This window comes from Tiliqua scincoides, chromosome 1 (assembly GCF_035046505.1).
Source record: "Tiliqua scincoides isolate rTilSci1 chromosome 1, rTilSci1.hap2, whole genome shotgun sequence".
In the NCBI taxonomy this organism is placed as follows: Eukaryota; Metazoa; Chordata; class Lepidosauria; order Squamata; family Scincidae; genus Tiliqua; species Tiliqua scincoides.
In genome coordinates, this window is record NC_089821.1 from 131,176,504 (window position 1) to 131,194,837 (window position 18,334).

An 18,334-nucleotide genomic window follows, 5' to 3' on the forward strand; every position below is an offset into this window, starting at 1 on the left:
CTAAAAGTACTGGTATGTAACATTCCCCCAAATGCAGTCACACACCACGGTAGCACCAAGTCTAATATATTAAAAACAAAATATTGAAATGAATAGGGACCCACCTGAAATTGGCTCCCAACCCACAGTTTGAGAAACACTGCTATACTCTATAGCAGTATACTATACTATACTATACTATACTATACTATACTATACTGTATAGGGTGGTGGGCTTTTTTGTGAGGATTCTGCAGCTCCCCAAGAGCCACAGCTCAGTTTGGAATCACTGCTCTAATGTATTCAGGTTTTTGAAAGAGAACAGCAAGTTCTGTAGCACTTTCACTTTCCACATAACAACTGTGGATTAGATGCAGCACTACAGACGTTACAAACTTTAGGCCCAACCCTATCCAATTTTCCAGTGCTAATGCAGCCCTGATGTGAGGGAACAAATATTCTCTTACCTTGAGAATGCCTCTGTGACTGGTCCCCTACCACTGAAAGCAAAGCATGCCCTGTTGGATAGGATAGGGTCCTAAGTCACGGAAATGTGGTGCAAAGGCTGTAAAGTGCATGGGGCACGTATGGTTAGTGAAAAGTCCCCACTGCTTCTAAAATGAGCTTTTGCAAAAAAAAAAAAAAATTTCATTTGGTCTCCTTGCAAATTAACTAGCTACCACAATTGGTTGCATTCATGCCTAAATTTCATAAACTACAACTTCTTCCAGCCTATATGGGCCTTTAAAAGCAGAAAAATCTCAGGCTTTGAAATGGGCTAAGCAATAGGAGGATGGCTGCACCTACATAAACTAAATCCTTTCCACATATACTTCATACTTAACATCCTGTGTGAGACATAAGTTATACAGCTGATATAACGACAACTTTGTATTTCCTAGTCGGTGCTCTACACATTTTTGACAATGAAGCGTTAAAAATGTATGAATAAAATCTCACTTTAAATGCTATTTGTGAAAAAAAAATCAGAAGCAAGAAACCATAAGCAGATCCTGAGTTTTGTCAAATTTTTCTCACATTCAGCTCTTGCGTGCTCACTGCCTCTTCTCCCAGCCAGCCCCATCCTAGTTAAAGAATTATAAACCAATGTTTGATGAATCTGCAATACTTCGCAAAAGAAAAACATAGATAGAAGACACACATTTTTGTCTCCTATCTGTACTTTCAAACAGCAATAGCACATGACTGAAAAACTCTTTTCTGAATCAGTGCTATATATTTGTGCAGTTCTCCTCCCACATGCAAATGGGGAAGGATTCCCTAGAATTCTAGGTTTAAAATTTGCCTGCCACATTTTTGGAAAGCCGCAATAAAATATCCAAGGATGAGATATGCAATTGCAAGAGGTGGCAATTCTCACTTGAGCTGGGTATGTTAAACCCTAAACTCAAAGCTTCTTGAAAAACAGTATCAAAATAGATTTTTAAAATTCCACTGATAGGTTTTGGTTGTTTTTTTTTGCACCAAACTAGATGTGTAAATAAATCTGGATCACTGTTTTACCTCCTAAAAATCAGTCATGGGGTGAGAGGATTAATCCCCTCTCACAAAAAAAACATACCATAGTCCTGTTAAAAGCTGCTGTCTCCCTGAGGTTACCAAGCTGGAGAAGACAGGCACAACAAGGTGCCTATACTGTATATTGTCTCCTCAAGAATGTCTATTAGCCACAGAGGAGAGGGGAGCAAAATGAACTACCACCCTGCAGTTCAAGGGGAAAGGGTTAAATTCCCCCTGCCAGAATCTAGATCCCCCCCCCCCAGCAGCTACTATTAATAACAAGGAGACCTTGGAGATGCATTCTTGTAGCTCTGATGCTGCATCTAGTTTGGCTCCAAACTGGTGAACATGGGAAGCGAACTGTAATGTGTTACGTTTGGATGGTACGGTAAAACCTCCTACAACACTGATTTTCAACTACTGTGCCATGGCACATCGGTGTACCACAAATGGTCTGCAGGTGTGACATGGGAGTTTGAGAGAAGGTCATTTATTAATAGGGCCACTGGAGGATGTGAGCCCTCCATCAACATTGTGGTGTGCCTTGACAATTTTAGCGCCCTGTCAATGTGCCGTAAGATGAAAAAGGTTGGAAATAGTTGTTCTACAAGATAGACACAGTCATACCTGCAGCCCCACCAAACAGACCTGAAGTGGAACTGATAGCACCAAATCATCCACTTGGTGTTCCTAGTGCAAGTCCCCTCCTGGACTCAGGCAGCCTGACCACTGGTGATCCATGCTCTGGTCACCTCCAGATAAGACGACTGCACTGCATTGTATATTAGGCTGTCTTTGAAGACTGCTTGGAAATTTCACAATTTCTAGACAATTACTAGACAGTGGACTGGGAGCAACCTGATAGAATATTGTCAATTCTGAAATTACTTCACTTCAGAATACAATTCAAAATTCAATTTTAAAACTAAAACCCTATTCAGCTTAGGACCAAGGTACATAAAGGCTGCCAATTCCCAATAAACCTGCCTGAATACTGAGACTTTTGTCTTGATGCTATCTCCTCCTGAGGTGTCCCAATCCTCCACTCGATCCTCCCTCCAGAGGCATGCCTGCCAGTTTGTCACCCTTTTGGCACCAGAGCCCTTTCTATTTATTCAGGCTCTCTTTATCCACTCTTAGTGCTAATTGATCCCAGTTCTTCACACTTTTACTGTGGTTTTTCATTTTGTAATGAAACACTATGATGTATTTTATAACTGTTAAGCCACCCAAGAGTCCTAATTCGAGTGAAGGCAGGAATGCTATATTTATAATAGATGGAAGTCTCCCCCTGAACAGTCTTCTCTTTATTCATACTCTCATCAGACCCTAGCTCTGCAAAAGGCATCTGGCTAGTGGTCAAAGATGAAATTCACACCGCTGCTCAAATCCCCTCATCTCTCTCAACAACTTTGACTCTTTTTTGGATTCACAAAAGGCAGAGTGAGATTAGAATCTCCAAAGTAGATGCACCCTAGCTATGTCATCTTGCACAAAGGTGTTATCTGTCACCCCTCCAAAGCCAAAAGAAAGCAGGCAATAACAACCAGAGACATCAAAGACAACAAGCTGGATGCTGAAAGATAGACAGTGCAATCCGAGGCATGTCTACTCAGAAGCAAGTCCTATTAAGTATAATAAGACTTACATCTAGGTACATGTGTGTATAGGAATGTAGCCATACCAAAAAATGCTAAGCATGCAAACACGCTACTTGTCATTGTAAGGCTGATGATTCAACATCAAGGATTTTGTAGAATGCCAAGGTCAGCAGTTATTAGCATCAAGTGAAATCATATTAAGATTAGCAAGTGAACTACAGCTAAATTGGAATGATGGTGTTAACGTCTTGTTCAAATGCAATGTTAAAATATATTTCATTATTTTCTGATTAAAAAATCAGGGTAAATTGCTTTCATTTTCCAACCAGATGACTAAGGCCATTAATTGTAGAATAAGCATTATGTGTTGGTGCAGATACCTGGTCTCTATGCAAGTCAAGTTTTCTAATGCATAGGTGCATAAAATCTGCTTTCTATTAAGAATTATTTTACACCGTTTTTCAGGCCTTACCATTCTTACATGCAGATAAAACGCAGACATGCCTGCTTACAAAAAAAAATTGCTGCCTGCTGGAAAATGCAGCTTCCTTGCAACGTCAACTAGGAAAGTGTCCGCTGACATTAAGTGACCCACGTAACTGTTTTTAAAAACTGGTCTAAAAAGGACCAGAAAGCACTCTGCTGGTTTCTATTAAACTGCATTTATTTCACATAAACTGTGAAATAAACTCAACAAACAAGAAAGTATAATACAAGACAGAAAGTTTAATACAAAACAGATTTCTGTGTCATGATAGCAAAGGCCGGCACACACAGCTTGTCGCTTTTGTTCTGGTCAGAGTTTTCTAGAAGACAATAAACACAAAAGGATGTAAACAGTTTACACAGTTGGAGAGAGGGAATCTTCAGCTAAGAGAGCATGAGTTCCCTGCTTGGAGTACTATATAGCCTTTTTCCCTACCTGCCATTCCTCGAAACAACACCAACCCTCAGCCAGGCAGCTCTCCCTGATATTCAATTGTGTTTGACATCCAACTTTGTTTGCTTGTAGTAGACAATTCCAGATTACTAGTCCTTTTTCACAAAATACTGATTTCCTTTCCACACTGATAAATGGCAACAGTAAGTAACTGTAAATGAATTGGACTTTTCCCACTACCTATCTGAAACTTTATTCCACTGTAATTAAAAGATACAACGCCAAGGGAAATAAAACAATCTTGATGACATTTATCAGATCAGTGAATGGAAACCACCTAGGAGCAGATGGAAACCACTAGTCTTCATAACTACTATACATGATATACCTTAATATTTAACCAATTATCATTACTATCTATTAAACTGAATCATAAACCCACAAACTACCCAAGAGATACCCCACTACAGTAGCTGTGGAAGTCCTTTATTGCTCAAGTTTTAATGGAAGTGGATTTTGCTGGATGGGATGAGGATCGCTTCTTTGCTAGTTTCTGTCTGAGAGAATCCCAGGAGGATGACTTTTGTTATCCAAGGGTCACATTCTACATATCAATTAAAAGACAAGGGGAAATCATAATAATAAGAAATTAGGAAACTATTGCAGAATCGCATCTAGAATGCACTGACAATGTTATTCTATAAATGTTTACTGAGAAGCAAACATCACTGAGTTCAGCGGGGCTTCCTCCCTGATATTTGTGCATGGGATTGCAGGCCTAGCTGCAAAATGTTCTGCATTCCACAGTTCATGTCTAGCCCAATGGAACACTCTCTAAGGTCAGTTTTTCAAGATCACCCACAAAACCACAAACACTTCACACAGTTGGAGTGGCTAAAAAGAATGAGCAGAGGTTGTATTTCTTCTACACTACTAACATACCAGTTACTTACTAGTGTTCAAGCACCATATTTTTTGTATCAGAGCTACCCCACATACACAGTGATTCTGAGTATTCACTTATTGTGGTGTACAGCATCACACTCAAGAGCTGCTCCAGAACATATCCCAAGACCTCAGTGCTGACACTAGTGGCCACAGTCACTAGATCCGAGAGTTACATCCCAGAATCTTCTTTGAAAATCAAGGAGTCCTGGAGGATCCCTGCTTGTTTTCATAAGCAGAAACATCTTTGAAGCCAAAATGTGTTGAGCTAACCCTGCCTAGATTTAGATAACTCAATTAAAGTAACTTCTGAAGTAGTAGCTGTCTGAGAGAATGCCAAGGGAATGCTCTGTTTTAACTTCAGTTTGAGGGAACATGCCGAGGAGGATGTAGGAGAAAAAACTGGAACACAAAGAGCAGATTTGCCTAGTACAAGAACAGGCATCACGTATACTTTCTGATGGTGCTGTATCCAACACCTTCTTCTGCCTTTTGAGTTCATGAAACATTTTAAGAACATAAGAAGAGCCCCCTGGACTAAGTCAAAAGGCCTAAGTTAGTTCCACTTCCTGTATCTCATAGTGGCCCATCAGATGCCTCAGGGAACACAAAAGACAACAAGGTGCATCATGGTGCCCCTCCCTTGCACCTTTCATTTTGAGTGAATGCTTGACAACAAAAATAACTGCTCACTGCCACATTATTCAAGTGGTTAGTAAATAATTTTTAAAATCTGCTCTGCTAACACAAACTTTGGTTTCCAGCTTTATAATACATTAGGAACACTTAAACAGCCTTTGGAGCTAGGGCTGAGTGAATGTGTTAGAGGGTGTGTTTACAGTACACAATGGAAGTTTGCAGCGCCATTTAAAAAGCCCTCACTTATGCAGCTGGAGAACTGACAATGCCTTACTTGGGTTCCTAATTTTATTTTGTTTTGATCCAGCAATTTTCAACCTTTTTCATCTTGTGGCACATTGACAAGGCACTAAAATGTCAAGGCACACCATCAGATTTTTGACAGTTGACAAGGCACACCATGCTGCTCACATCCCCATTGGCCCTACTAATAAATGATCTTCCCCCAAATTCCTGTGGCACACCTGTGGACCACTTGCGGCACACTAGTGTGCCACAGCACTGTGGTTGAAAATGGCTGTATAATTTAATCTGAGACCAAATACAGTTTCAGGCGGCACCATAAGTGTATTTGACAAACAGCTGTAGCAGTTACATTATTTTTACCCAAAAATTACCATAAACTTTCAGCCAGGTGTACAAAGTAACCAGCAAATAAATGGGTGGCAATTCATTTTTTTAAAAAGGCATTTAGATGTGGATTGTAGACCTTGAATTCACCTCCTCTGAAAAGCTTAATATTTCCTAGTCCAGTTTTTATTAACCCCCCACCCCGTGAAATACTCATGGTTAATGTTAAAAATTATTCAGAAGGATGTATGAAAGTATCCTTGTTTTAAGAAAATCTACAGAAAAACAGGTTACACTGGGATGTTAGGTTTCATTTCAAAGACAGTACACAGTTCCCCATATTTGCTTGGAAATAAGGGCCCCATCCGATATCTAATTTTCCAGTGCCAGTGCAGCTGTGCCAATGGGCTGCATGCTTTTGGTGGGGAGACAGTCAGAGACTTCCTCAAGGTAAGGGAACATTTGTATGTGGAAGCTGCATTGCAGCCCATGGAAAGTGCTGGAAAGTTGAATAGGATCGGACCCCAAGTCCCACAAACTTAAAGAGGGTTGCTGCCAATTTTTAACAGGCTTGCAGCCTCAGTAAACCGGTCTCTTTTTATATGTGGATCAACATCCCACCACTGTTCACTAAATGAACCCAGAGACATAACCAAACATCCTGGTCTAGAACCAAGCAAAGACCAAAGCAACTCTCCATCCCAGACAGGACAATGTCTTTTGTGAAATCAGGCAGGTTTTCCACGCAGCCGCTCTTCCCATTTTAAAGAGAAGTTGAGGCAGAAAAAAGTCGCTCAGTGAAACAATAGAAGCCAGCATTTGGGACACGACAGTACTTGGAAAGTTGCCTTCAGGCGCTCATGGGAAGCAGAACAGCAAGACTTGCAGCCCAATACTACTCAGAAGTAAGTCCCTTTGGTCCAGTGGGGCTTACTCCCAGGAAAGCATGCATAGGATTGCAGCCTTAGGAGGGGACGAAGCACAAAAGCCGTGGCTGTGTCCACTTACCCAGACGACACCCCCCACCCCACCCAGGCAAGCTCCGATATCCAGGGGCTGGAAGAAGCGGAGATGAGCTCAGCGGGCGGAGGACGAAGAGGAACCAGACTCCGAGCAAGCAGACCTCCAAAGTTGGCCACGATTGACAACCGCTTGTCCCCCTTTGGGGCACCTCCTCCCCCGGCTCCCTTTCCAAGCCGCCCTTCGTGTCTACCCGCGCAGCTGCAGCCCAGTCCTAGCCACCCTTTCCTGGGAGTAAGCCCCATCGACTCTACTGGGACTTACTTCTGAGTAGGCATGCACAGGACTGGCGAGCTTAATTCGGAGCAGTCCTCACCCACCCTCGTGCTTTACTCACAGCCACCCAAGCACCGACAGCCGGCGGGGGGCAGCGCTGCACCCACCCCACAGCCCTTCCTCCCTCCGGCAGGCTTGTCCGGGGCAACAAAGGCTGCAATGCGACCCACACTTTCCTGGGAGGAAGCCCCACTGACCCTAACGGGACTAACTTCTGAGTAGACGGGCTGCAAGGCTGCTATGCTAGCCACACTTTCCTGGGACTGACTTCTGAGTAGACATGCCTCGGATGGGGCTCTGAGGCTAAGGTCCCAGCCACACTTTCCAGGGAGGAAGCCTCACCCTCTGGAGCCGCCACCAGCCCACTTTCCCGGACTCCCTGGGCGCTCCCACGAAAGGCGCGCTCTTACCGCCCTCCCTGGAGCCGACCCCTCGCTCTGCTCGCGGCCTCGAACACAACCCACCATCCGCCGCCCGGGGGGGGGGGGGCGGGCTGGCAGGCAGACGCTCCCGCATGGCCCCCTCTCGCCGCCAGCAGGGAATGGAGGCGAGCAAGAGGCGAGGCTTGCCGGGGATTCGGCGTCCGCGCAGAGACCTCCTCGCTGATGTCACTGGAGGGGGGACGGAGGGGAGGGGCCTCGCCAGTGGCTGCGGGAGGGGAGGCGCCTGGGCGGGGAGGCTGCCCACCTTGGCACCCGCCCCCGAGCCAAGGGCGCTCTTCCAGAAAGCAAGAGGTTTCCCCACCTCGCCTCCCACTGGCACTGCTTTGGTTTTCCTTTCATAAAGCCCCCCCCCCCTTATGAGCCCAGCCCTGTGCAGGTCTGCTCTGAAAGCGGAGTGTTGCAAGCTGGGCGCCTGAGGGGGCTGCCCCTCCTGACTCGATGCTGTGCCAAGCCTCTGCTCCCCCTCCCACTTATGTTCTAGCTCAGCACTCCCCACTTGGGCTTCCTCTCTGTCGCCCCCCCCCCCGCTTCCTTTTCCAATTCAGGGAGTGGAAGGAGAAAGAGCAGCAGTGGAGGCAAGTAGGCTGGCAGGGTGAACCACCTCCATCTGTTGCCTGAGGGCCCGATCCTGTCCAACTTTCCAGCACTGGTGCAGCCCCAAGGGATGGGAACAAATGCTTCCTTACCTCCGTGACTGCCTCTCCACCACAGGATGCAGCACACACCAGCATTGGGCCCTGAAGCAACTGCTTCAGTTTGCCACATGGATGGGCCAGCCCTGACTGCACTTCCTAGCTGCTGAAAGAAACTTTTAAAGTGATTGCATATTTTTTTTCTGGCCAGAGCAAAGGCATTCCAGGGAGAGGTTAGCCACTATGGCACATACCAGGGGCTGCAGCAGATGCGTGTCTTGATCCTTCTGGACGTTTTCATTCTGAAGTGTGCGGCTGCTGCTGTTATTTTTTGGTTGGTTTTTTAATTGAAAAGTGGCGCACAGGAGGAGGTGACGTGGTGAGCTGGCCTTGGATGACCTTTTCTTTCCCTGCTTCTGCCACACACACCCCAATTACTGCAATGTTGCAGATGCACAGGGGGCCTGTGTGCATACAATCCACTCACCCAAGTTGCCTGCTGCCCCTGGGAAGCAGCAGACAGCGCAAGGACCCAGGGCTATGAGGATGTGGAAAGCATCTAGCCCCTTGCAGGCATTTTTGCTACAAATGAACAAGAGGGGGACTGGGGTCCGCCCCCCCTCCACTTTTGTGCATTCAAAATCCACTCATCAATTTGTAGTGTCCACATAGTGGATGTCTCCACAGGGCTTCTGTTGTGGATAACTGAGAATATGGTAACATTGCTGGGCCAGGTAAGATTTTATGCAAGGTGAGGGGTGGAGAGAAGGGCTGCAGCAGTGTCCCTCAGCTCAGCACTTTACCTTTTACTTGAGTTCCCAGAAACACCCTGGGAGACAGAGCTAAACCTGCTTCTTGCCACTGATGGCCTCCACCCATTCACCTGTTTCCATCTTTGGAGCCCATTCTGGGTTCTGCATGAGCCCCACGCAGACATTCTCACTGTATACATATGTAGACAGCATGTGTTCCATGACGGACACATGTTGCCAACCCACTGGGGCTGCCTCCCCACCACCCATCAGGTCTCATTAGCTGGCGATGCTAACAATTATACTGCATCTCTGGAGTATTTCTTTTTGGAAATGTCACAACTATTCTCCACATATTTTCAGGCCAATCTTTGACTCTATGACTCTATGAGCTAGAAACTAGAAGGGAAAAAACTGGATTGTTCAGAATTCTAAATTTATCATTCCTTTTTCTATGCTTGCTCAAAATAGCCCAAGCCCTAGGCACAGTGTACTGCATATATAATCCTTGTGTTTGTAATCTATAACTAGCCATACTTGCAGCCAATGTCCCCTCTAATCTCTTCCCCCCTCTCCTCAGTGCACAGAGCCCTACTATGGCTGTGCATGGGCTGTTACAGAGTGCTTGGTAATGATACCATTACCATTGCCAAGCTCCAGAGCACCTAGAAGGAATGCTGCTTGCAGTCCAGTTTAACAGATGCATAAACAATTGCTGCTTATCTTCTGGCTTTGCCCGTATGAAGTTACTTCTGGGACTCAGAGCAAAGACATCCAGTGTCTCATGAATCATATCCATAAAAAAGAAAGCAGTGGAGTTTTTATGCCATGAAGATGTTTCGGGTCTTCTTGGAGGAAGAAATGAATTCAGATGCCTCTTCATAGTCAGAAAACCAGGGAGCAGGTCTGTGACTATCAGTCGGGGAGCAGGGAGGCCCATGACAGAATTTCACCCAACTTCTTCAGCAAGTGTGTTACAGTTGAAAGACATGATGTTTGATAAGGTGAGGCTGCTGTTCTCAGCTACTTCTTTTTAAAAAAACGTAAACATACTGAGTCCCATGTCTCAATTTCCATTTCTTCAGCTTACATTTGTGGTTGAATTAACTTTAAAATAGAGTTTCATTATGATCTTACCATCGTGTTCATTTACCAAAAGGCATTTATATGTAAGTTCCAGGATGGCAGACATTTGTGGCTCAAGCATAGATATAATTTGTTGTTGTTAAAAGAGATAATTGTATATTTAATTAATTTATTATTGTTATTATTTGTATATGTCTATATACAAATAGACAGCATATATAAATACTGTTAATAATAATAATAATAATAATTTTATTTATAATTATTTTTTATAATAATTTATTATTAATATTAATAAAGGCCACACAAACAGACAAAGACATGGTGATATCAAACCTCATGAAAAGAATCTGCAGCAGAGACCACTCAAATGTAAGATCATTGACATACCATAACAATCAGTGCTGAGTTTAGGTGTAAGTTAAACAAGCTATAACTTAGGGCTGCGGTTTTCAAACTCGCAGGGAGTTTGAATCCCACAGTAAGTCTTTGCGGAGGCGGGGGGGAGGCAGTGGCACAATCCCCAGGATCGCGCTGCTCAGGGGGGCTGCAGGGGCTTGGTGCACTTGCCCAAGCCCCCTGCAGCCCCCTGGGGGTGCAGGGAGCCCTGCGCGACCTTCGGCAGGGCTCCCCGGGTCAGGGAAGGTGACAGTGGAGCGATCGCTAAACCGGAAGCGGTGCACGATCACTCCACTTCCCCTTCTGACCAGGCTGCAGGGACTGGGGTGCACCCTCCAGTCCCTGCAGCACCCGTCCCTGGCTGCGGGGAGCTGGGCGCGAGCGCCTGCTGGGCTCCCCAGGTCAGGGAAAGTGAGAGTGGGGCAATCGCGTTCTGCTTCCCGTTGAGGCAGAGCGCAGACCAGGGAGGCCCTCTGAACACCTAAAAACCATCTCTTCCTGGTTTTTTCCACAAAATCGGAAGTGATGTTTTTGGGCCCTCTGAAGACCTTAGAAGGGTCCTCCTTGGCCCTCAGAACATGCTCTAGGTATTTCCTGTGATATGCTGGTTCTGAGATATTTACTCCTGTACATCTAAGTAAGCTGCTTGAGGGGTGGGGGAATGGGAGTCCATTTGGGTGTGTGCTTTATTTCTGTAGTGTGTGTTTGTGCTTGGAGAAATCCTGGAACTTTGAGCTCATTCATTCATTCATCAAGCTCTGTCTCTAATGTATTTATTTCAATTTTATATTTAAAATCTATTTATGTTACTGGTCCTTGACACTGTGCCAGATATTTGATATTTCTTGGGAATAAGTGGAGACGGACAATCGATTGGGGTCGATTGGCCAAATTGCCTGGTTTTTTTGCCCATCCCCTGCCCATCCCGTGCTGCCCATCCCCTCCCGTCTTGCTGAGCTGGGACTCATCTCCCTCTGTTTGTTCATCCATGGCATGCTGCTTGCCACTCCTTCTAAGGACAGAATTGGGAGTTGTGATGTGAATGGGGGAAGATTGTCACTGGGTTTCATAAGGTGCTTTCTGCACTCACTTGAAGAACAGCAGAGCTTTTGTTTACAGATGGGATGAGTTCTCATTTGAGAGTTCATCATTTGAACATCATTTGAACATCAGGAGAGTTCTCATTTGAGAACTCTGACACACACACACACACCCTACCAGCAGCTCTAGTTTTTCTGTGGAACTGCTACTGACATGTATTGAAAAGACTCTAAACTTGAGTCCAACAGAGTCCCAGAAAACTCCTGCCAAATCCCCCTTAAAACTTGTACACAAGTTAAGTCAAAAGGGGTGGGGCTAGACTCAAGACCAGCCATGGTGAATTGCACATCCCTATCTTGTTGTTTAGTGTTCTCTGGTGGACCACTTTGAGATACAGGAAGCTGTACTAGATGGGCCTTTGGTCTGATCCAGGGGGGCTTTTCTTATATTCTTATGCTGCACTGAACACCAAAAGAAGAGCCCTGCTGGTATGTCTGTCAAATGAAAAATTCAGGGAAAGCTGGGCTTGAGCGACAGGAGAAAAAAAATATAGTGGGTCGCAATGAGTCTTTCAATAATCATGTAAACAAGTGATGTAGATAACTGCCGAGAGCCAAATAACTGCTATAACTGCAAATAACTGTAGTTATAATAATAATTTGTATAACTGCAAATAACCGTAGATAACTGCTGAGAGCCTTACTTTCAGCCAAATAAAAGCAATGGCAGGTGCTTGTGCATTCATTGTTTGATTTGGATAGTTATTTATTAATTCACAAAGTGAAGCACACATATTTTGCGACTGGTTCTGCCTCCCCCCCCCCCCGGTGATCATTTTAGGGTGGTGCCCACCACAGCTTCTCAGAATTCTAAACATGCCCACAGGCCACAGGCTCCACAAGGTTGGGATCTTGGGTCCACAATAATTGCAAGTAAATTTGTGTTATCAGTTCATCATTCAGCTGCCACTGAAAAATGTGACCCCCGAAGCAGTACTCCAGAAAGATGTGAGCAGTGTCAAAGTTACAGGCATTATCCGTTAGGAGAGGAAAATTGTCATCTAAGGTGCTCTTTGAGAGAAAGAAAGTTCATGCAATAAAGACATGCTTGCTTTCAAACATTAGTTTTATTTCAGGCAGTACAGCTAATCATTAGGATGCTTATGAGATTTTATGTGGTGGTTGCAGAATTCATAGAACAGCTCCATCACTGCGGATGTGTGTATGGGGCCTATCCTTCCATCTACCAACCCCTGGTAATACAGCTGCACCAAAAAGGAGCACACTATATCCCGGGGAGGCAGGAGGGATAAAGAGAATTCATTTCTCTTATCCCTCCATAAGACTCCTGCTCTGTAGTGGGTCACCTTGGACCTGCGCCATCTGATGCAAATCTGAGGGGGGAAAGGGGCAGGGAAGGTGCTAAAAGAGGGGATAACATCCAGCATGCTTCATCTCTGCCAAATCAGCACCCTTCTGCAGCCTCCTTGCCCTGTTCCTCCCCCCCCGCCCAGTTTTGTCCCTGCCCACCCTGCTGCCTCACTTGCTCTGCCCGCATGGCAGGAATTGGTGAAGGCTGCAGAATCCTGCTGCCTCCTGTGGCAATACTCCCAAAAGGGCCACTGACAGAGAACTCTGCACACTTTTGGCAGCCATTCTGCGACAGCAGAAGTGTCTGCTACTGTCACAGCATGCTCCAGCCAGCTGTCGGTCACACTGACGGTTTCAAAGCATCTGGGCAGCTGTGGGTGGTGAATGACGAAACTGTCACCTCATGGATGTTCAACTACCAGTAAGCACAGGATTGCTTAGAAAGAAGGAAGTGGAAGAAGCTATTAAATATATAAGAAGAGAAAATAAAGAAATATCAAATATCTTTATCAAAAAATAAAGAAACATCAAGGAAATGATCACTGGGCACGTTCCATCCAAAGCAAAGCACTTGCAGATCCCATTGGTTTCAACAGGAGATTTAAGGCCCAATCCTGTCCTTAGGCTGGCTTAACACCATGTACATATCCTGGCACAGGTAAGTCTGATTGAATTCAATGAGACTACTGAATAGATATGCATATGCCTATTAATAGATATTCCACAATGACATGCTACCTGTCCTTCCTGTCTTTCACTGAAATGAATGAGATAGACCAGTGCTTCACTTTGACATGATCGTGCTCGTAGTTAAGTGAAACAAGAAGCTCCAAGACTAGAAAGGACACCTGGTCATCAAAAGAAAACCTTGAACAAGGCAGAGGTTCAGAGACACAGCATACAGGCTGCTTCTCTCGTATAGACATCTAGAACACAGTGTATCCCATCAGATGAAACAAAACCACCACAAGAGATCCTTTTCATTGTTAAAATGCATTAAGCAGGCTATTCTTTATTGTGGATGGGTTGCTTAAATAGTGTACTATTGTACTGCTTTAGGTATGAGGATTATTGTTTTCAAAACAATCACAGAACGGAGTTCACTGATGACAGAATAAAGTAAAATTCAATGGCTTCAGTGACTTTTTCTTTTTGTATGTTTAACTTTACAGGTGAGACGCAGGTTCACTGTGTATACCCAAATAATTGAATGAAACACTATAAGGTTAAAGACCAACATGCTGTTTACACTAAAACCGTCACACAAAGAAAGAACTGAGTAGTAGTTATTTTAGGAAAGTATCTGCTGATAAAACATAAAGCAAACAAACCACCAACAGAAGATCTGGTTAACTGAGAGATACACCAAGTTGCAATCACTGGCTATCAAAATGTGTGTGTGTGTGAGAGACAGAGACAGAGACAGAGAGAGACAGAGAGAGGCATATGGCTGAGAGATACAACCCCACAGCTTCTTACCCCAAGGATATTTTTCATCATCCAACAACAACAACAACAACAACAACAACAACAGTATTTATATACCGCTTTTCAACTAAAAGTTCACAAAGTGGTTTACATCAGAAGTGGTCCAGGTAAGTGAATACTACTTGTGACTTTTGGAGAGGGCCTGAGGGTTCAGTGTCCCTTTGGCTCCCCTGGATTTCAGAGTTGGTTCTTTTCCCAGAAGTATCTGAAGTTACAAGGTGTTAAATGCCAGATGGGGTGTTCTTTACCTATCACCCACTGTGGCTGGGTGGTTAGTGAGCAGCTTTGTGGAGCAGCTGGTATGGATTCTAAACCTGTCTCTCCCTTTTCTTTTGTCTCTACCATGGCTGTTTCTGGCCAGTCATCAAAAGGTGAGTAACTTGCCAGGGAGAACAAGTCCCTTGGCTGGGCTTGAACCCATTTTCCCTGGCTTCCATTTTGGGTATTTGTGCAGTGAACTAGCAGCACCCTATTATTATTATTATTATTATTATTATTATTATTATTATTATTATTATTATTAACATAGGGTGTTATACCATTATATACCACTTTTCAACAGAAAGTTCACAAAGCAGTTTACAGAGAAAATCAAACAACTAATGGCTCCCTGTCCCAAAAGGGCTCGCATAAAAGGATGCAAAAGAACACCAGCAGACAGCCACTTGAAAAGACAGTGCTGGAGTGAGGAGGGCCAGTTACTTTCCCCCCACTAAATAAAAGAAGAGCACCCACTAAAACGTGTCTCTTACCCAGTTAGCAGGGGTTGCCTACTTTGCCTGAGTGCTGTTGAGGCTTCCCTTGTGACTTGTTCCAGTTCCTCTCCTGATATAAGGGCTCATTCCAGCTGAAGAATGCACCCCCACAAGAACTAGCTATTGCCAGTGAGATACTTAAGCATTTAAGTATCTCAGTCTGCCATTGAGAGACACTGAAATACCTTCTGGAGCTTGATCCACCTGCGTGGATCAATGTGGACTTGTGCCAGCTATATTGCTGACCCATTGCAGCTCTTACCTGGAGACCCTCTTACCCTGAGGAGACCTCCAGCAGCTGAAAATCCCCCATAGGATGCGGTGTAGCCTACACTGGTGCCACTGCATCACCACACAGGGATTTAGGTTGGCTGTTGCAATGGTTAGTAGCATTTGACAGTTGCAGCTTATGAGATCTCATCTGAAGTCTGCCAGAATGAAAAACAAAGAGCTACTAGCAAGTGTAAGATTTGAATATTAATATGTAAGGCTGCATATGAAAAATGCACATTTGAATCTCACAATCTGAATTGTGAAATTGGATCGTTCAGTCCTACTTTTTACATCAAAAGCAGGGGGAAAAAGGATGCATACATTTTTCTTGATGGATTATAAAATACTCAAGAACAAAAGATGTGTCTGCCGCAAAGAAGGCAACTGTGTATTCATCACTTGCTGACAAGTAGGAATGGGGCAGCCTTTTCTAGTCACTGTTCATGAGTAAAGGTACAGTATAAGTTGGCCAACCGTTCACACAAGTCCATTTTCTATCTGAGAATATGATTGTGTTTTGTATTTGGGTATTCTCCCCAAGTATAAAAATATCCTGCATATACATTCTTTGCTGTTTAGAAAGGAAACAAGAACACCATTCTTAGTTTTCAAACAGTGCAATTGAAATCTCTTCTAATGAATAAGGAGTTATAGCTTAATGTTGAAAAGACCAGATTAACAATCTTTATTATTTTTTGAAACTTTCTGACTAGAAGATTTAGATCTGATTCAGATCTGGCATGTTTTCCATGTTTTTCTCTCTCCACATTTAAATATGTATTTCCAAATGTTATCTTTACAAGCACAACACATTCCAGGGCCTCACTAATTTTGCTAAGGGCACAATCCTAACCCACTTTCCAGACATAAAGGCAATGCAGCTCCAAGGTAAGGGAACAAACATTTCCTTACTTTGAGGAGGGCTCCATGAGTGTCACCCAACTGCAGGATGCAACACACGTCCCATTGGCACCGCTGTGCCAGTGCTGGAAAGTGGGTTAGGATCTGGGCCTAAGTGATTTCAAATGTTTAGTCACAAATGGAATGTTTTCACATACAGTATGCTCCAAGTACTTCATGGTTTAACAGCAGTCATGCTCTGCTCACTGCACTCTCCTCATGACATCTCAGCATAGAAAATTCCATGCTGGAGCACTGGCAACAGTGCAAGGTGCCAGCTGTGGCTGCCAGCGCTCCACTTGCCACCCCAGTGCAGGGCCCCTTCAAGTGCAGGGCCCAATTTGGTCCAATTGGTCAAATACCCCTGAGGCCGGCCTTGTTCAACACTTTTCAATTCTATTTGTGTTTATCATTTTCAGCTCTTGTCTTGCTCTTCAGGGGGTTTTCAGCAGTAATGCGCACCTCCGCTGACTCTTGAGCTGTTACCTGCGCTCAGTCTGCTTACAGCATTTGTGCGCTTTGTGTCTCAGTGTTGTATTTTGGCAATTTTAAAAAAAAAATTCAAACCATGTACTTGTGTTATTATTGTAGTTATTAATTACAGTACAATGGCCCCTACATTTAGTGAAAAGAAGGGTCACAAGCCTCTTACTTTAAATCAAAAGCTAGAAATGATTAAGCTTAGTGAGAAAGGCATGTCAAATGCCAAGACAGGCTGTGAGCTAGGTTTGGCCTGCAAAACAGTTAGCACAGTAGTAAACTCAAAGGAAAAGATCTTGAAACAGATTTAAAAGGCTGCAGTTCACTTTAGGACAATATTTGCTTTATGGCGGTGGTCTGGAACCTAACCCCTCATATTAGAAAGGTAGCCATGTATCACTTTTCAAGAAAAAAGTTCATAAAGTGGTTTATAGAGAAATCAAATTAAATAAATGGCACCCTGTCCCAAAAGGGCCCACAGTCTGAAAAGACACAGAAGTAGCATCAGCAAACAACCGCTAGAAAAGACACCGTGTTGGAGGGAAGAGGGACAATTATTCTTCCCTTGCTAAATATAAGCAATGCTAAATTTCTTTCAAGAACTTCTCTTTTGAGTTTATGACTGTGCTAACCAATCCAGAGCGCCTGCTTTCAGGGCTAGCCCTACCACAAAACTGGGTAAAGTGGGCCACTTCAGGAGGCAGATTTGTGGGCAGGTGTCGGGTTTGCTTACTACCCACTTCTAAATGAATGTTTTATCAAATGTGAATAGAGGGAGAACCAACTAGAAATCCATTATTTCACATTTGTCTACTCCCCCCCCCCATGGGTGGAGAGAGAAATGGAACAGAGAAAGAAGGTTGTGTGGGATTTTAATAGAAAAAAGAGGTGCCATTTAGTGTTCTGCTTCAGGTAGCAAAATGTCTTCGGCAGTCTACCAGTTTCAAACCACAGTGCTACTCCTTTAAGCTCATATGAAATTGATGTGTTTTGCTATTTAAATGCTTCATTGAGGACAAACCTCCCCTGAGAGTTCTCACTGAAAGTTTCCCCAGTTCCCGCTTCACTTCTTCCAGCCTTTCCAGTGTCTGGAACAAAGCCTCAAGGAGACTGACCTGTAGCAATAATCCACCTGCCTGCTACTTACAGCTGGACTACTGCACAGGTCAGCCTCCTCAAGACTTTGTTTCACACCCTAGAAGAGAAAGGAATATTAATGCATGAAGCTGAATTGGCCCAGTGCTGTTTCCTCTGATTGACAGCAGCTCTCAAGGATTTTGGACA

At 44.2% G+C, this 18,334-nt stretch overlaps 1 protein-coding gene across 7 annotated transcripts in view; it reads right to left on the minus strand.

The window, feature by feature from the left end:
* LOC136651950 (SH3 domain-binding protein 4-like) overlaps positions 1 to 18,334 on the minus strand; it is a 165,428-nt gene that overhangs the window by 34,940 nt on the left and 112,154 nt on the right. For 3 of the 7 annotated variants that reach the window (XM_066628766.1, XM_066628850.1, XM_066628933.1), the window contains exon 1: positions 7,842 to 7,983. The exons of 3 other annotated variants lie outside the window; for them this stretch is intronic. The gene's annotated coding sequence lies outside the window, so the exon portion shown is untranslated. Of the gene's footprint in view, positions 1 to 7,841; positions 7,984 to 18,334 lie in introns of those variants that run through there. One more of the 7 variants, XM_066629243.1, reaches the window with a different exon arrangement.